We start from the raw sequence: 19,101 nt of genomic DNA on the forward strand, positions 1-19,101 counted from the left end.
TACTTGGGCCTCCTATACTGTCTATAGCTCTGTTTTCAAGAATGTTAAAAACATAGGAGATAGAAGTTGGTCCATCTCTTAAGCCTATATCTGGGAAACATTTCCACATTGTCCCATTGGACAAGGACTCCTAACCCTTTATATGACCCCAAAAGTTGAAGGATTTCAATCTTTTTTGGGAAGGTGGTGATAGTTGCAGTGTTGTCTCCTTGTCAAAGCCATAGAAACTTTCTGATACTTGAACAAAAGGCCTCCAAGACCAAGGCAATTAAAAAAAATAAGATGCAAATCTGTAAATGTCAGTACATGTTAATAATGAATGTGAAAGACCATAATAACCTCCTTCTTAGAAATTGTTCCTTCCATTTCATGTATTATCAATCCTTTAAAAAAAAAAGAGAGAGAAGAAAAAAGAAAAAGACAAACCCATCTTTCCTCCCAGAACTGAAACATACCTCAGCATTATAATCCTGATAACAAATATTAAAAGTTAATTACTATTTCTTAGCCTAGCCAAATAACTTACTATGACTTATCATCTTCAAATTCCCTTAAATAATACTTTAAAACTTTCATAACAGAACTATTGTCAATTAAGATAACATTGACAATAAAATAAAATGATTAACAGTAGGAAGACAATTCCCAGTACACAGATCCCTTAACATTGTATTGGCAGGAAAACCCTGGTCTTCTGGAGGAGCACAGCAGTAAGATTGCCAGGCAAGAGTTTCATTGGAATTGCTGCCCTATGCCTGCACCATTAACATAGATAAGGTACAGAAACTGGAAAATGGGGAGATGATAGTGACCAGTTAGCAAAGGTAAAAGATTCCAAGCCCTATTGAAGAGAGACACATTTTCACAAAATCCAAATAAAGACTAAATAAACAGAAAATTACAAAATGATCTACATTTCAAAAACCTTTAAAATAATAAGGAAAAGATCAGCCTTTGTTGTCTCAAATGCTCCCTGAGAGTTAATGGATACATATGGCCAGAAGGCTTTTGATAGAACCAAAGCAGCTTCCAAACATTGGATATGATTTTCCTCAGATTTTTGGAGTATGCTGTCTTTACACAGAGTGTGGGCCCAAGTTTAAATCTATTTCCTTTAGAATAAAAGAAAATACATACAGGGCCCCCAATGGAAGAGCTAGAGAAAGTACCCAAGGAGCTGAAGGGGTCTGCAACCCTATAGGTAGAACAACAATGTGAACTAACAAGTACCCCCAGAGCTTGTGTCTCTAGATGCATAAGTAGCAGAAGATGGCTTAGTGAGCAAGAGAGGCCCCTTGGTCTTGCAAACTGTATATTCCCCAGTACAGGGGAACACCAGGGCCAAGAAGTGGGAATGTGTGGGTAGGGGAGCAGGGCATGGGGATGGTATACGGGACTTTCGGGATAGCATTTGAAATTTGAAATGTAATTGAAGAAAATATCTAATAAAAATATGAAAAAAATAGAAAATACAGTTTTCCGTAATTCTATTTGGTCCTCAATGACAAATATGTGGAGAAAATGACAAAGCCTTTGAATTGACATATACATTTAACATGGTATGAAGGACATGCAACATATTCCACTGTAGAGGTGCTTTATGGTTTAGCAATTTGAATGATAATGACCCATTTAGGCTCATATATTTGAATGTCTGGTCTCAGGTTGGTAGAGTGTTTAGAAAATATGAAGCAATGTGGCTTTGTTGGAAGAAGTGTATCACTGTGTGTAGGTTGGAAGAGGGAACTTTGATATTTTAAAAAGCTCCTAACGAGTCTAGTCTTTTTCAGCTTTTTCTTTGTAGACAAGGGTATAAGCAGTCAGTTATTGCTCCTACAGCATGCTTGCCTACCTGCCCAGATTTCCTGCCATGATGACCATTGAATAACTAACCCATTAAAACTATGAGTAAACACCCAATTAAGTGCTTTCTTTTATACACTGCATTAATTATGGTGTCTTTTCACAATAATAGAACAATAACTAAGATAGATGTTGTATCACAACAAGGCCAGACACTACTTACTTCTTATGTGCAGGCAAGTATTACCAGTAAAGGGCAAGTTGCTCAGGGTTGAAAGTATTGGTATAATAGGGCTGGAACAAAATTTCTGATTTCTTCATATCTATTAGCACATATTTTATTATCTGTTTGTAAAGGTCCTTAAACTCATTCCTTCTTAATCCTAGACTTTGCTATTTCAGGCTTATTTGCTTTGTTTTTTGTCTTTAGTGTCTTTTATCAAGGACAATATTTAAGAAAAAACTCAGAGAGTAATAATGTATATATTTAGGAATATGCCACCATAACTTTATTCGGCCTCTTCTATTGACTCATGATCTTTGAAGAGAGCTTGAAAATAAAATCTGCTTTAGCATCATGCCCTTTCTCTTCCTTATATTTTGGCCATAATCCTAACAGATACTTACAATGCACTATTACCACTGTAAGGGTCTGTGATTTGCCAAAGAACAATCCCCCAAACTTGAATAGTATGCAACAACAAAGCCACATTGCTTCATATTTTCTAAACACTCTACCAACCTGAGACCAGACATTCAAAGAAACAGAAGTTGAAGCCTAGTGTCCTGAACTGTGAGTTTGAAGCCTGTTATAGAGTCAGTCAGTCTCAGTCCTCTCAGCACGTTGAGGTCTTTAATATCTTGGCCGAGGACTATAATGGATGCATTATCTAAAGTATCCTATGTTTTCCATTTATAAATTTTAAGACCATGTGATTATGTAGTTTGCATGCATAGATCTACTGTGGAGAGCCGTGCTGCAAGCAATCGCATGCCGCGAGCAATCGCCATTATAAGATGGTGCTGGCCTCCGCTGTGCCTAACTAGTAAACAAGTCTTGTACCCAGGTAAGAGAGTGAACTCATTCCTAGTCACTGCCCATATCTGGGCGTAGTAGTGGGGTGATGGGCGAGCAACAAATCAGGAGCTGACACGCCATATCAGGTGCTGAAACGCCATGGCTGAGGGCGACTCCATTTTCTGTGGTCGGGGTCTTCCCTCTTGAAGAAGCAATAAAGCTTTTGCTGCAGAAGATTCCGGTTGTCCCGAGTGTGTTCTTGCCGGCGGGGACAAAAGCTCTGGACAATCTACCATTTACCAAGATGGGGAGGCTTAGATGAGCTTACAGGCCCAATTTTAGGAGGTTAGGGGAATTCCTGGGAAATGTAGGTAAACTGTATCTTGATTGATTGGCTTGATGTCTAGGAATATGGAATTCTTTGAGATTGGCTAGGGCTTTGGGAACATTCCAGAACCATTGAAGTGGGGAGATGAGTTCGGGGGTACAGAAACTATAGCTTGGGGAAGTCTGGAAACTGTTGCTGAATCACTGCTTTTGCCTCAGGCCAGTTCCTGATGGAGGAGGGGGTGTGAGGGGCAGCTTTTGATTGACTGTCTGAGGTCTGTGGCTTTTCTAATAACTGATTTTCCTGGACTCACCCAATTCTGGGAAACAGAAGTTGAAGCCTAGTCTTCTGAACTGTGGGTTTGAAGCCTGTTATAGAGTCAGCCTGTCTCAGTCCTCTCAGCACGTTGATGTCTTTGATATCTTGGCCAAGGACTATAATGGATGCATTATCTAAAGTATCCTATGTTTTCCAAATTTTATGACCATGTGATTAGGTAGTTATTTGGTCATTTAGTTATCTAGTCATTTTTTAGTCCCCAACTACTTCAAGATCTAAGAACTGTTGTTTTATCTTTCTTTGTTGTAGTGTTGTGTCTAAGAATACTTGACATATTAAATGCTTTATTCTGATTATGTCTGTTTTAAATATTGGTACCTTCTACTTTGTGTAGAGATCTGTAATGTTCCCTGTAATCTTATATTTGTTCCAGCTTGTACAGCTTTTTCAGCATTTATATAAAATTTTCCAATAAACTTTTCTATCTAATACAAAGTAATCCACTCTAAACACTGCACACTCAACTCATTCTTTACATTCTTCCATCATTCACTTGGCTCCTTAGATAATTTGTTTGTAAATCACCATCTAAAAGCTGTAACTTATGGATATTTGAAACGTAAGGAAAGTTTTAATTTTGGCTCATAGTTTATTCTATCTGAATTGTATTTGGTGAGTCAGCCATTCATGGCAGAGACCAACAGTGAATTTGTCTACAACCTGCCCAGGGCTCAAAACATGAAGAGAATGGAAGATACTGAGGCCACCTAGTGCCTTTGCAGGTCATGCCAACTGTAATCCAAGATCTTTGACTAGATCTCGTCTCCTAATGTTCAACCAAATTCAAATAGTGCAGTATTCAAACAAAGCTGTTACTAGATGCCATATGGATATCATTTCATAACCAAATATAAACACAGTTAGACAATTTTTTTATCTGCTTGTCTACAGTAACTGGTACAAAAGCAAATATATATATATATATATATATATATATATATATATATATTACATTTATATGCTCTGGAATTAAGATTTCCCAAGTGTAATGAATTATATGTATTGGCAGATGTTATATGTTAAATATAAAATCAAAGATAATATAATTTTAATTTGAAAAACCAAATTGCTATATACAACAAGTTTTACATTTTTCTGACCATTATATTTGGAAATATATTTACTATGTTTTAAAATCATTCATGTGATTAGTAATTGAAGTAGTCAATCACATATAATGGTTATTTTGACTTAAGCCTTCAATCACTGAAACAAATTCTTATTTCTATACTGCATTCTCAAGTTCCACAACAAATACAAACACATTGCTATTACAAAACAAATCTTGATTGCTTCCTTCTCTAACATTAAACTTGTCTAGAGCATGCTTTATTCTCCCTTCCAAATACTACTGAACATTCATATATCTATATATTATTTATTATTTCCAGTGTGGTATGTGGTCTGTGTGAGAAATTATTACATTTAGCTATTAGTTCATGAGGCAAGATTGCTGTTTTTTTTCTCTTTTGTCACTTCCTGTAATTTGAAAACTGGAATTTAATTCAATCATATCATTTGTAACCAGAGGAAATTACCCATTGACAACATTCTATTGCTTTTTCCTGGTTGGAACTAGCTAATCTTTATAAAAATGTGAAAAATAGAGTTTACTAATTAGCCTTTACAATAGCAAAACAATTCATGAATACAGGATAGATTTTTCTCACCAGTCGCTACCACCAGTGGTATAAAATTAGAAAACTTTTCACAGGATGAATTGGAGAGCTCTTTAAGTTTGTTTTAACTATTATTTTCTAAGTATGACTGCAGGATCCTCAAAAATCCTTGTTTACAATGTTCATACCATACTGATTTTATTAAAAAACAGACAGTTTTCTTCCAATCTAAGGTATTATTTCAGGAACTACCATTGCCCGCAGGCCACATGCCTTTACTGGACGGTTTTTTTTTGTTGTTTGTTTGTTTAGATTTTTTATTAGAAGTTATCTTCATTTACATTTCAAATGTTATCCCCTTTCCTAGTTTCATCTCCAAAACCCCCCTATACCCATCTCTCTCCCCCTGCTCCCCAACCCAATGATACACAATTTTACCTTGCTGTTAGGTCCCATGTCCATGTTTATGTTCCTGTGCCTTTCCTTAGGCTACCATTTTCACTTTGTTATCTATCAAAATCAAGTCATAAAACTGAGCTGAAACATGTTATAGTCTCATTACTGATAGGCACAATGTTTTGACCCCAAAGTCTCTCAATATAGCAGAGTTGAGGACTACTGGGAAGACATTTGCAGCTGTGCATCAGTTCATGGTAACATTCCATGAAGAACTAATCAGTACAAACTGATCATTATGTCTATATTCAGCTTTTAGTCATCACTCCTGTTTATACCTCTTGAAACAAAAATGGATCTCTTTGCCAGGAAACCTATTCAGGAAGAGAATTATTTATAGGAAATAAATTGGTTTTTTTCTGTAATAAATCCAGCTGACTCCCCAATGCATCCCTAAAGTGCTTTTTAACTTTTTCTTCTCAACTGACTTCAAAAAAACAAGAAAATGTGTCAAGCCTTGTTTCTTAGGATGTCATTCATGAGAAATGCACAGATTCAGAGCTCAGAGGCAGAAAGCTGTCTTCACAGAATTTGATTTCATAAAAGTAGCCAGATAAAAAGGTATCATGTACACAAAAAATAGAGTATACTGAATTTTTAAGAATTTAGCTTATGTCTGTATAACATAAATTTAACTGCTGGTCTTTTAGGCCATATCAACAAAACATATAATAACTAAACTATTAACTTCAAACTTCTAGAAATTTTTACTCCTTTTATTTTTGAGATTTTATTATAATTGCATCATTTCACCTTTCTCTGTCTTCCTTCTAAACTCCCCGTGTTCTCATTCAAATCCATCGTCTCATTTTCCTTAATTTTATAATATATATATATATATATATATATATATATATATATATATATAGTCATATATACTTTTAAATAAAGCCTGCCCAATCTGTATAGTGCTAGTTGTACACATGTTTTCTGCAATGACTATTTTACATTGGATAACCAGGCAGTGTGCTCCTCCCTGAAGACTCTCTCTCTCCCTATTTGCCAGTTGTCTCTAGTTCTTTGTGCAGGGTTAAGACCTCTTGGGTTTTCCAACTCAGATAAGGGTGATGATTCAGCAAATTGAAATGAAAATTAACTTCTGAAACAATGATCTCTGTTACCTTCTTGTTGCTTGAGCAGTTATTCTTTCTCCCACTCCCTTTCTCCCATTCTCTTCTATTCTGAGATTCTTCTCATTGTATCAGAATTTTTGCTATTCTGCAACTGCAACTTCAAAACTGTACCTCCAATTAGTTATTTTAATTGGCATATTTTACAACATATGACCATCACACTGTGTCCAGAAAAATGGAAATTACAGGCTGCCTACATCTTCCTTTGTGGGTGTTGTTTAAAATAGTTATTATTCAATGCATGTGGAATAAATATTGGAAGAAAATTTAAAATTAATGTATGCTATAAAAATATTGTTTAAACAACAAATAAATTAACAAATACTCTTAGAATTAAATAATTATCTGACTCTTTAAAAACTTATTTTTATAAAAAATCTCTCAAAAATATTCTGACAGGAAATATCTATGAATTAATAAACAAATACCTAATAATAAATATGAAACGAGCCAGAAAAGACAAACCTTCAAAATCCTTAACTTTAAAATATAGAAATATCTCAGAAATTGTTTCTGTTTAAAACAACTCTCTTCATTAACTTACACCTGATTGCCTCAGCAAAAAAAATTCAATGATATTTATAGATATACAATCTTTTTCCTTAGATGTAGTTTAAGTTTCCATTCTTTAAATGTGAAAATTCCCATGGCCTGCAAAATGGCTCAACAAGTAAAGGTACTTGGGTTTAAATCTTAGGCACCAAGTTCCACTCTTGGAACCCCACATATTGGAAGGAGAGAACAGACATGCACAAGGAGGTTTTCTGACCTCCTCATGTGTTCTATTATGTGTGTGTGTGTGTGTGCACATATTTAGATTCATGTTGCTATTCAAGCTGTAGTGGGGAGTATTTTAAGTATTTTAGAATGACTATGTGGTTAAGGTGATGTTTCTGTCTTTTAGAAGGCCCCAGGATGTATCTCTTACCTCTACAGCAAGTTTAGTACTATCACCGACTACAGTCACTGTGTTGCAATAAACCCATGGTGAAAACAGAATGCCAATTGACTACAAAACTATCATTCCTTAGCTCCCATTTGGTTTGGGTAGGAAAAGGACACCAATTGTACTATATTACAAGAATTCTTGTTGCAGTACATGTGAGAAGTAAAATATAGAGAATGAAATAAGAAATCATAGTGGGATTTGTGATTAGGATTAGTGTGCTATGTAGGAAGTAGCATTGGGATATGCACATAAAAGGATGAATGATGGAAGCAGAGGAAAAAGTGAAGAGGAGTTTGCTTAAGAGATGTGGGAGTTTAGACTAAAGATAAACTAAAATGACCAGGTAAATATTCACTCTTAAGTTACTTCAAATGATGTAGTTTCTTCTATCCAGAGTTTGAGACATGAAGACTATAAACTGCAGCTACCTGCATCTTTGGGAAAGGTAAAAGATGATAGGATATGCTCATGGGTGGAGGTGAACAACTGAGAAGGCCTGCTAACTTACCATGTGTATTGCACGAATAAGGAAGACTTATCTACAGAGGGAAGTAAACCTGGGTTGGGTAACTGTGGGGTTGGGTGAACTCTACTCTTCACTGATTCCTTATTGTAGTTGAGTGACCTTAAATGGGCTCTGGTCTCTCAGTGCCCTCTCAAACCTCAATTGGTCAGAATTGCGGCTGAAGGGATGGGCAAGTTCTCACCCAAAATAGTACCTAAGGAATGTTTTCTGCCTGTATCAGCAGGACTGTGGCACCTGCTCCTTATATTGACTGTACTCTGTATTATCCAGGTCAGTCCTTGGGGTATGTAACCAAACTTTCAATAATAACAGGGAAGGAAATTTAATATCCTTAAAGGAAGAGAAGTGCTTGGGTATATAGAAAATGTAGGTGTTAAATAGATAAAGAATAGAGGAACAAGAAGTGAAGGTATGTGTGTTCTCAGCCATAGTATCCTTTATCATATATATGTTTCACACAGAGACTTGCACTAGCTGAAACTGAACATGAAATTTCTCATGCATTTGCAAGACTTGACAAATCACCAAGCTAGTTAACTATCACAGAATTATAATTTATGTACATATTAGTGTTTATATATTAAAAACAAGCTCAGGGGTTAATTCAGGAAACAATTACATATGTACCTTTATTCAAGAAAATACATCATTACCAACAGAGTTTTCTGCTCCAAGTATTCTCCTTTCTAGATGTGTCACACTCATTCTTCATATAAAAATTTAGAACAGAATTCAGTTAAATTATAAAATAGATATAAAGAAAATATTTCAGACAGTATTTAACTGAATTATGTCATATAATTAGTTTCCTATGACTATATATAATCAGTATAATATCATACTTTCACATATACCCCCAAAGAGATCAGAAAGTAGAAATGAGTTCTGGGTACTTAATTTGTTCACCATTGGTAAAAATATATTCTGCTGAATTATTATGAAATTATCTGGTAGCACTTACAGTTACCAAGCAATGTACCACTATTTTATGTGTTACAGCTCAGATGGAAAGAAAACCTGGCAGTCAAGAACCAAGGAATACTTCAAAATCAAACTTGTTAACAAACTTCACAGGAGATTTAGTGGGAGGGAAAAACCCAAGAGGGCTGACTAGAAGCAGCAGAGAACTGAACAGAACATAGAGATTATATAGGGTTTCATGTGGAGAGGAAGGAATGGAACTTTCTGGGGTGGCCTGGGATTGGAAGGATTATATGGCCACATACTGAATCAAGCTCAGGGATTGTTGGGATTTTTATTTTCAGTATGATGGGGCCAGTACTTACTAATTTCTCTTTTTATTTTCACAAAGCCTCTGAGACAGACATTTTTGTAAACATTGTAAAGATGAGGAAACTTTCAGTCAACAAGTATGTCTTAGATAGGGTTTCATTGCTATGAAGAGATACTATGAACAAGACAACTATTATAAAGACAAACATTCAATTGGGGCTGCTTTACAGTTTCTGAGTTTATTCCATTATCATCATGGGCAGAAACATGGCAGCAGACAGGCAGAAATGGTGTTGGAGAAGGAGCTGAGAGTTCTACATTTTTATCCAAAGGCAGCCATAAGGAGACTGACTTTTCTGCATTAGGGGCTGAGCATGACACTAGGAGCCCTCAAAGCCTGCCTACACAGTGACACATTTCCTCCAACAAGGCCACATTTATTCCACCAAGGCCATACCTCCTAAAAGTGTCACTTTCTGTGGGCCAAGAATATTCACATCACCACCAATGGAACTTTCAAGTTTTTATACAAAGAGAATTATAAATCAGAATAGAAGACATTCCAAATCAAATATTTAAGTCATGTGATTTTCTTGCATTCTTTTCTGAGTATCTGATTGATTTTAATATTCCATGTACATCTTAAACATTACTAGGCCTCTTCTCTCCATTATTTTCTGACAATGACAAATTTAACATACTTATTACAGTATACATTCTAACAGTTCTCATCTTATTATATGTTTGTAATATTTCTATTAGTATTTGCAACTTATAAGTGTTAATTTTAAGTAATTTAAATATGATGTAGGTATGTATAATTTTCTTCTACCTGATAAATGAGATGCAGAAATACCCTAAACTTGTCCAGTCTAATTTGTTAATTCTCAAAAGCACAATTTAGCCTGTGGCTCTGGTCTTCACTTCTCTGCAAAATTTCTTTAGCTTTTGCAATTCAGTGAAAAAATGGAGATTAAAAATAAGTATCTTAGACAGCAGCATCTTTGTCTATACCAATGAGAAAAATAAAGGTGTCTTTGTCGAGTCATTTTTGAATGATGTATCTTGTTCTCATCACCAATATTAACATTTATAGATTACTGAGTTTTTTAATGCTCATGAGAAAAGTCTCATGCAGTAGATGGTGAACAATATAGATCTAAAACTGGTAAAGATATAGAGATACAGAGACCACAGAATACTCAGCCCCAAATTATTAGTTGTAGCACACTCCCTCCTTCCAAGGCTTGGAGATAATTGAAGGTGGGACAGAAAGAAGTTAAGAGCCATGGGAGTGATAGGTGAGTATAAGGAAACCATGATTTTCAGGCAGAATTGGACAGTTGCACATACAAACGTAAGACATTTGCAATCTCAACTCAGTCAAATCCCAGTATGGAGTAGACAGTTAGGCATTAAATCCCACCACTAGCTGAGGGGCTACTCACATCTCATGGATAACAAGAGAGGAAACTTATGTTTTCCTTGAAATTGTGACCCAAGGTGAGCTGAACAGGATTCAGTTGAAAGCTACACATCCAGAACCATATAGGCAAAAAAAAAAAAAAAAAAAAAAAAAAAAAAAAAACAGGACTTGATGTGATTTGGGAAAAAAACAAAACAAAACAAACAAAAACAACTTTAATCACCAAGTTGGATGGGCGTGGCTGGAGGGAGAACCTCTAAAGATTACAGAGAGTAGGTTAATATGATAAAAAAATACAGTGTACACAAACCTCAGAAAATAAAATTAAAAGCAAAGAAGTAAAAGATATCAGAACAAAACAGAAACAAAAAAGAATTGTGTCACTAGTTAAAGAAAAGCAGGTAGCATATCATCAAGTTGCAGTATACACATGATTGGATTCTCAAAAATTCATATGTAATCTACACTTGTATTATGCTGTGATATATATAATCATATTTCAACTATGGACACGTGTGTAATATGTAATAATCTGAATATGTACTGACTAGAAGGTATGTGAGCATTTTTCCTTAAAAACCATTATTTGTGACAAGGTTAGTATGGGATATTTATTTAAAAGTCTATTTTAGAGAGACATACATATTTTTATTGCTTGAGTAAAGAAATTCACTCCAGGTAGCCAGGTATGTGTTTGGGTAGAGTTTGGTAGAAAATGTTTCTGTTCTGATAGAATAGCCTTTTGTGGGGTGAGGGCTATATGGGGTCTTCTTAAGCCATTATCTCTGCTTGGGCTTATATGTGAAAACTTCTACTGGACATTGAGTTAAAAAGTCTTTAATTAAGCCACTCATGGTGACACTTTGTATGGACTGAAATAATACTGCATAATTACTCTACGCCTTTACTGAGATGATATATTCATCCCTGCTCTGCAGGGGATGGGACATTCAGTTCATCTAGTCCTCACTTAGCAATGTTTTAGAAGAGACAGAGTTGCCAGGCAGTGGTGGCGCACGCCTTTAATCCTAGCACTTGGGAGGCAGAGACAGGTGGATTTCTGAGTTTGAGGCCAGACTGGTCTACAGAGTAAGCTCCAGGACAGCCAGGGCTACACAAAGAAACCCTGTCTCAAAAAACAAAAAACAAACAAACAAAAAAAGACAGAGTTATATTTTGCTAAAATAGTTATACCATGTGTGTTGTTTTTCTTTCATCACATAATTAAAAGGAATTCATTAAAATTGAAATTACATTGAGCATTTTCCTTAAAACCCCATTATTTCCATTAAATTTTGCATTTATTTTTACTATTTGCATTTAAGTTTTATATTTGTAGTAGTTTGAGTTATCTGATGTATCAAAAACTTCTAGCTACTATTCAGATGGATAAATTGAAGAAAATTTGGGCATGGAAATGGTTCTGCCCAATAACTTTTAGAAAATATAAAAATCGTAATCACAGCTGCTGTCAGGAGAAGAATAGGATCAAACTATTATAGTAAACAGTACAACATCATTAGGCATCAACTTGTCTGCTCCACTCTGAGCATTTCTCTTTGATTGTAGTAAGCAGTGAAAATGAGGTCCATTTTAGGAGGTTTTAGGAGGCTTTCCTCTGTCAGACTCCTGAATCACACAGGTAAGTTTTTCTTCACCAACCCATCTTTCCTGTACTCTGAGCCCTGTGAGGTTCACTCCTTTCCCAATAGCTGCTACTACCAGAACATACATTGACCAAAATCATAACTCACAAACAAAAAGAGCCAGGGCAATATGATATCTCCAAAGCACAGCTGCCCCACTAAAGCAAACCCTGGATTTCTTAACTCAACTGTAACACAAGAAAATGAATTTAAATCCAATCTTGTAAAGATAATAAGGCACTTTAAAGAGGAAATTGATAAATCCCTTAAATAAATACAGTAAAGTACTATCAAATGGATGAAGGCTTTTAAAGAGGAAACAAATAAATACCATAAAGACATATAGGAAAATGCAATTAAACAGGTGAAGGAAATAAATAAAACTGTGCAAGATCTAGAGGTAAAATAGAAGCAATATAGCAACCACAAACTGCGGAATTGCCAGAAATGAAAAGAACAGGAACAACAGATGCCACTATCACCAACAGAATACAAGAGATAGAAGAGAGAATCCCAGTTGTAGAAGATTCAATCAGAGAAATTGATATACTAGTCAAAGAAACATTAAAACCAAAAAATTCCTGACTCAAAACATCTAGGAATTCTGGGATACTGTGGAAAGACCTAACCTAAATATAATAGGAATAGAAAAATGTGAAGAGTCCCAGATTCAAGGCCCATACATTATTCTCAGAATCACAGAAGAAAATGTTCCCAACCTAAAGAAAGAGATGCCTGTACACATACAAGAAACTTATTAAAACAAAATTAGACTGGACTAGAAAAGTAAAGCTTTCTTGAATATAATAATCAAAACTCAAAATCTACAGAACCAACAATGAAAATTAAAAGCAACAAGGAAAGAAGGCCAGGTAACATGCAAAGGCACACCTATCAGAAGTACACCAGTCTTCACAATAGAGACTATAAAATATAGTCTCTATTGCTTGAACAAATATCCTGCAACCTCTAAAAAATACAACAGGTGCCAACTTAGGCTACTTTACCCAAAAAATTCTCAATCACCAGAGATAGAGAAAACAAGATATTTCAAGATAAATAAAAATTTAAACAATGTCTATTGATAAACCAAGCCATACAGAAACAAGAAAAGCATACATACACACACACACACACTAACACCACCAACATCAAAATTACATGAAGTAACAATCATCATTGGTCATTAATATCTCTCAACATCAATAGACTCAATTCCCCTCTAAAAAGTTACAGGCTAACAGAATGGATGAGAAAACAAGATCCATCATTCTGCTGCATACAAGAAATACACCTCAGACATAAAGATAGACATTTCTTCAGAGTAAAGAGCTAGAAAGAAAATATTCTAAGACAACAGACCCAAGAAGCAAATTGGAACACCTATTCTAATATCTAATAAAATAGACTCTCAATCAAAATTAATCAACAGAAACAGGGAAGGACACTTTTTACTCATCAAAAGAAAAATCTACCAAGATGGTATCTCAATTCTGAACATTTAATCCTCAAACACAAAAGCAAACATTTGTTAAGGAAATATTTTTTTTTGATTTTTAATATTTTTATTACATATTTTCCTCAATTACATTTCCAATGCTATCCCAAAAGTCCCCCATAGCGCCCCCGACTTCCCTACCCACCCATTCCCATTCTTTTGGCCCTGGCATTCCCCTATATTGGGGCATATAAAGTTTGCAAGTACAATGGGCCTCTCTTTCCATTGATGGCCGACTAGGCCATCTTTCGATACATATGCAGCTAGAGACAAGAGCTCCGGGGTACTGGTTAGTTCATCATGTTGTTCCAACAATAGGGTTGCAGATCCCTTTAGCTCCTTGGGTACTTTCTCTAGCTTCTCCATTGGGAGCTCTGTGATACATCCAATAGCTGACTGTGAACATCCACTCCTGTGTTTGCTAGGCCCTGGCATCGTCTCACAAGAGACAGCTATATTTGGGTCCTTTCAGCAAAATCTTGCTAGTGTATGCAATGGTATCAGCGTTTAGAAGCTGATTATGGGATGGATCCCTGGATACAGCAGTCTCTAAATGGTCCATAATTTCATCACAGCTACGAACTTTGTCTCTGTAACTCCTTCCCTGGGTGTTTTGTTCCCAATTCTAAGAAGGTGCACAGTGTCCACACTTTGGTCTTCATTCTTCTTGAGTTTCATGCGTTTATCAAATTGTATCTTATATCTTGGGTATCCTAAGTTTTGGGCTAATATCCACTTATCAGTGAATACATATTGTGTGAGTTCTTTTGTGATTGTGTTATTTCACTCAAGATGATGCCCTCCAGGTCCATCCATTTGGCTAGGAATTTCATAAATTCATTCTTTTTAATAGCTGAGTAGTACTCCATTGTGTAAATGTACCATAATTTCTGTATCCATTCCTCTGTTGAGGGACATCTGGGTTCTTTCCAGCTTCTGGCTATTATAAATAGGGCTGCTATGAACATAGTGGAGCATGTGTCCTTTTTACCGGTTGGGACATCTTCTGGATATATGCCCAGGAGAGGTATTGCTGGATCCTCCGGTAGTACTATGTCCAATTTTCTGAGGAACCGCCAGACTGATTTCCAGAGTGGTTGTACAAGCTTGCAATCCCACCAACAATGGAGGAGTGTTCCTCTTTCTCCACATCCTCGCCAGCATCTGCTGTCACCTGAATTTTTGATCTTAGCCATTCTGACTGGTGTGAGGTGGAATCTCAGGGTTGTTTTGATTTGCATTTCCCTGATGATTAAGGATGTTGAACATTTTTTCAGGTGTTTCTCTGCCATTCGGTATTCCTCAGGTGAGAATTCTTTGTTCAGTTCTGAGCCACATTTTTTAATGGGGTTATTTGACTTTCTGGAGTCCACCTTCTTGAGTTCTTTATATATATTGGATATTAGTCCCTTATCTGATTTAGGATAGGTGAAGATCCTTTCCCAATCTGTTGGTGGTTTTTTTGTCTTATTGATGGTGTCTTTAGCCTTGCAGAAGCTTTGTAGTTTCATGAGGTCCCACTTGTCAATTCTCGATCTTACAGCACAAGCCGTTACTGTTCTATTCAGGAATTTTTCCCCTGTGCCCATATCTTCAAGGCTTTTCCCCACTTTCTCCTCTATAAGTTTCAGTGTCTCTGGTTTTATGTGAAGTTCCTTGATCCACTTAGACTTGATCATAGTACAAGGAGATAGGAATGGATCGATTCGCATTCTTCTACATGTTAACAACCAGTTGTGCCAGCACCATTTGTTGAAAATGCTGTCTTTCTTCCACTGGATGTTTTTACCTCCCTTGTCGAAGATCAAGTGACCATAGGTGTGTGGGTTCATTTCTGGGTCTTCAATTCTATTCCATTGGTCTATTTGTCTGTCACTATACCAGTACCATGCACTTTTTATCACAATTGCTCTGTAGTAGAGCTTTAGGTCCGGCATGGTGATTCCACCAGAGGTTCTTTTATCCTTGAGAAGAGTTTTTGCTATCCTAGGTTTTTTGTTATTACAGATGAATTTGCAGATTGCACTTTCTAATTCGTTGAAGAATTGATTTGGAATTTTGATGGGGATTGCATTGAATCTGTAGATTGCTTTTGGCAAGATAGCCATTTTTACAATGTTGATCCTGCCAATCCATGAGCATGGGAGATCTTTCCATCTTCTGAGATCTTCTATAATTTCTTTCTTCAGAGACTTGAAGTTTTTATGATACAGATCTTTCACTTCCTTAGTTAGAGTCACGCCAAGATATTTTATATTATTTGTGACTATTGAGAAGGGTGTTGTTTCCCTAATTTCTTTCTCAGCCTGTTTATTCTTTGTGTAGAGAAAGGCCATTGATTTGTTTGAGTTAATTTTATATCCAGCTACTTCACCGAAGCTGTTTATCAGGCTTAGGTGTTCTCTGGTGGAATTTTTAGGGTCACTTATATATACTATCATATCATCTGCAAAAAGTGATATTTTGACTTCATCTTTTCCAATTTGTATCCCTTTGATCTCCTTTGGTTGTCGAATTGCTATGGCTAGGACTTCAAGTACAATGTTAAAAAGGTATGGAGAAAGTGGACAGCCTTGTCTAGTCCCTGATTTTAGAGGGATTGCTTCAAGCTTCTCACCATTTACTTTGATGTTGGCTACTGGTTTGCTGTAGATTGCTTTTATCATGTTTAGGTATGGGCCTTGAATTCCTGATCTTTCCAAGACTTTTATCATGAATGGGTGTTGGATCTTGTCAAATGCTTTTTCCGCATCTAACGAGATGACCATGTGGTTTTTGTCTTTGAGTTTGTTTATATACTGGATTACGTTGATGGATTTCCGTATATTGAACCATCCCTGCATCCCTGGGATGAAACCTACTTGGTCAGGATGGATGATTGTTTTGATGTGTTCTTGGATTCGGTTAGCAAGAACTTTATTGAGGATTTTTGCATCAATATTCATAAGGGATATTGGTCTGAAGTTTTCTATCTTTGTTGGGTCTTTTTGTGGTTTAGGTATCAGAGTAATTGTGGCTTCATAGAATGAGTTGGGTAGAGTACCTTCTGTTTCTATTTTGTGGAATAGTTTGTGAAGAACTGGGATTAGATCTTCTTTGAAGGTCTGATAGAACTCTGCACTAAACCCATCTGGTCCTGGGCTTTTTTTAGTTGGGAGACTATTAATGACTGCTTCTATTTCTTTGGGGGATATAGGGCTGTTTAGATCATTAACCTGATCTTGATTCAACTTTGGTACCTGGTATCTGTCTAAGAACTTCTCCACTTCATCCAGGTTCTCCAGTTTTGTCGAGTATAGCCTTTGGTAGAAGGATCTGATGGTGTTTTGGATGTCTTCAGGATCTGTTGTTATGTCTCCTTTTTCATTTATGATTTTGTTAATTAGAATGCTTTCCCTGTGCCCTCTAGTGAGTCTGGCTAAGGGTTTATCTATCTTGTTGATTTTCTCAAAGAACCAGCTCCTTGATTGGTTGATTCTTTGAATAGTTTTTCTTGTTTCCACTTGGTTGATTTCGCCCCTGAGTTTGATTATTTCCAGCTGTCTACTCCTCTTGGGTGAATTTGCTTCCTTTTGTTCTAGTGCTTTTGGGTGTGTTGTCAAGCTGCTAATGTGTGCTGTCTCTAGTTTCCTTTTGGAGGCACTCAGAGCTATGAGTTTTCCTCTTAGAAATGCTTTCATTGCGTCCCATAAGTTTGGGTATGTTGTGGCTTCATTTTCATTGAACTCTAAAAAGTCCTTAATTTCTTTCTTTATTCCTTCCTTGACCAAGTTATCATTGAGAAGAGTGTTGTTCAGTTTCCACGTGAAGGTTGGCTTTCTATTATTTATTTTGTTATTGAAGATCAGCCTTAGTCCATGGTGATCTGATAGGATGCATGGGAAAATTACAATATTTTTTTATCTGTTGAGGCCTGTTTTGTGACCAATTATGTGGTCAATTTTGGAGAAGGTACCATGAGGTGCTGAGAAGAAGGTATATCCTTTTGTTTTAGGATAGAATGTTCTGTAGATATCTGCCAGATCCATTTGATTCATAATTTCTCTTAGTTTCTCTGTGTCCCTGTTTAGTTTCTGTTTCCATGATCTGTCCATTGGTGAAAGTGGTGTGTTGAAGTCTCCCACTATTATTGTATGAGGTGCAATGTGTGCTTTGTGATTTACTAAAGTTTCTTTAATTAATGTGGCTGCCTTTGTATTTGGAGCATAGATATTCAGGATTGATAGTTCCTCTTGGAGGATTTTACCTTTGATGAGTATGAAGTGTCCCTCCCTGTCTTTTTTAATGACTTTGGGTTGGAAGTCAATCTTATCAGATATTAGAATGGCTACTCCAGCTTGTGTCTTCATGCCATTTGCTTGGAAAATTGTTTTCCAGCCTTTCATTCTGAGGTAGTGTCTATCCTTTTCTCTGAGATGAGTTTCCTGTAAGCAGCAAAATGTTGGGTCTTGTTTGTGTAGCCAGTTTGTTAGTCTATGTCTTTTTATCGGGGAGTTGAGTCCATTGATATTAAGAGATATTAAGGAAAAGTAATTGTTGTTTCCTGTTATTTTTGTTGTTAAAGTTGGCATTTTGTTCTTGTGGCTGTCTTCTTTTAGGTTTGTTGAGGGATTACCTTCTTGTTGTTTCTAGGGCGTGGTTCCGTCCTTGTATTGGTTTTTTTCTGTTATTATCCTTTGAAGGGCTGGATTCGTGGAGAGATAATGTGTGAATTTGGTTTTGTCGTGGAATACTTTGGTTTCTCCATCTATGTTAATTGAGAGTTTGGCTGGGTATAGTAGCCTGGGCTGGAATTTGTGTTCTTTTAGTGTCTGTATAACATCCGTCCAGGATCTTCTGGCTTTCATAATCTCTGGTGAAAAATCTGGTGTAATTCTGATAGGCTTGCCTTTATATGTTACTTGGCCTTTTTCTCTTACTGCTTTTAGTATTCTATCTTTATTTAGAGCATTTGTTGTTCTGATTATTATGTGTCGGGAGGTATTTCTTTTCTGGTCCAGTCTATTTGGAGTTCTGTAGGCTTCTTGTATGTTCATGGGCATCTCTTTCTTTAGATTTGGGAAGTTTTCTTCTATAATTTTGTTGAAAGTGTTTGCTGGTCCTTTGAGTTGATAATCTTCATTCTCA

This window comes from Mus caroli, unplaced genomic scaffold, assembly GCF_978045245.1.
Source record: "Mus caroli unplaced genomic scaffold, Mus_caroli_1 scaffold_11, whole genome shotgun sequence".
Classification (NCBI taxonomy): domain Eukaryota; kingdom Metazoa; phylum Chordata; class Mammalia; order Rodentia; family Muridae; genus Mus; species Mus caroli.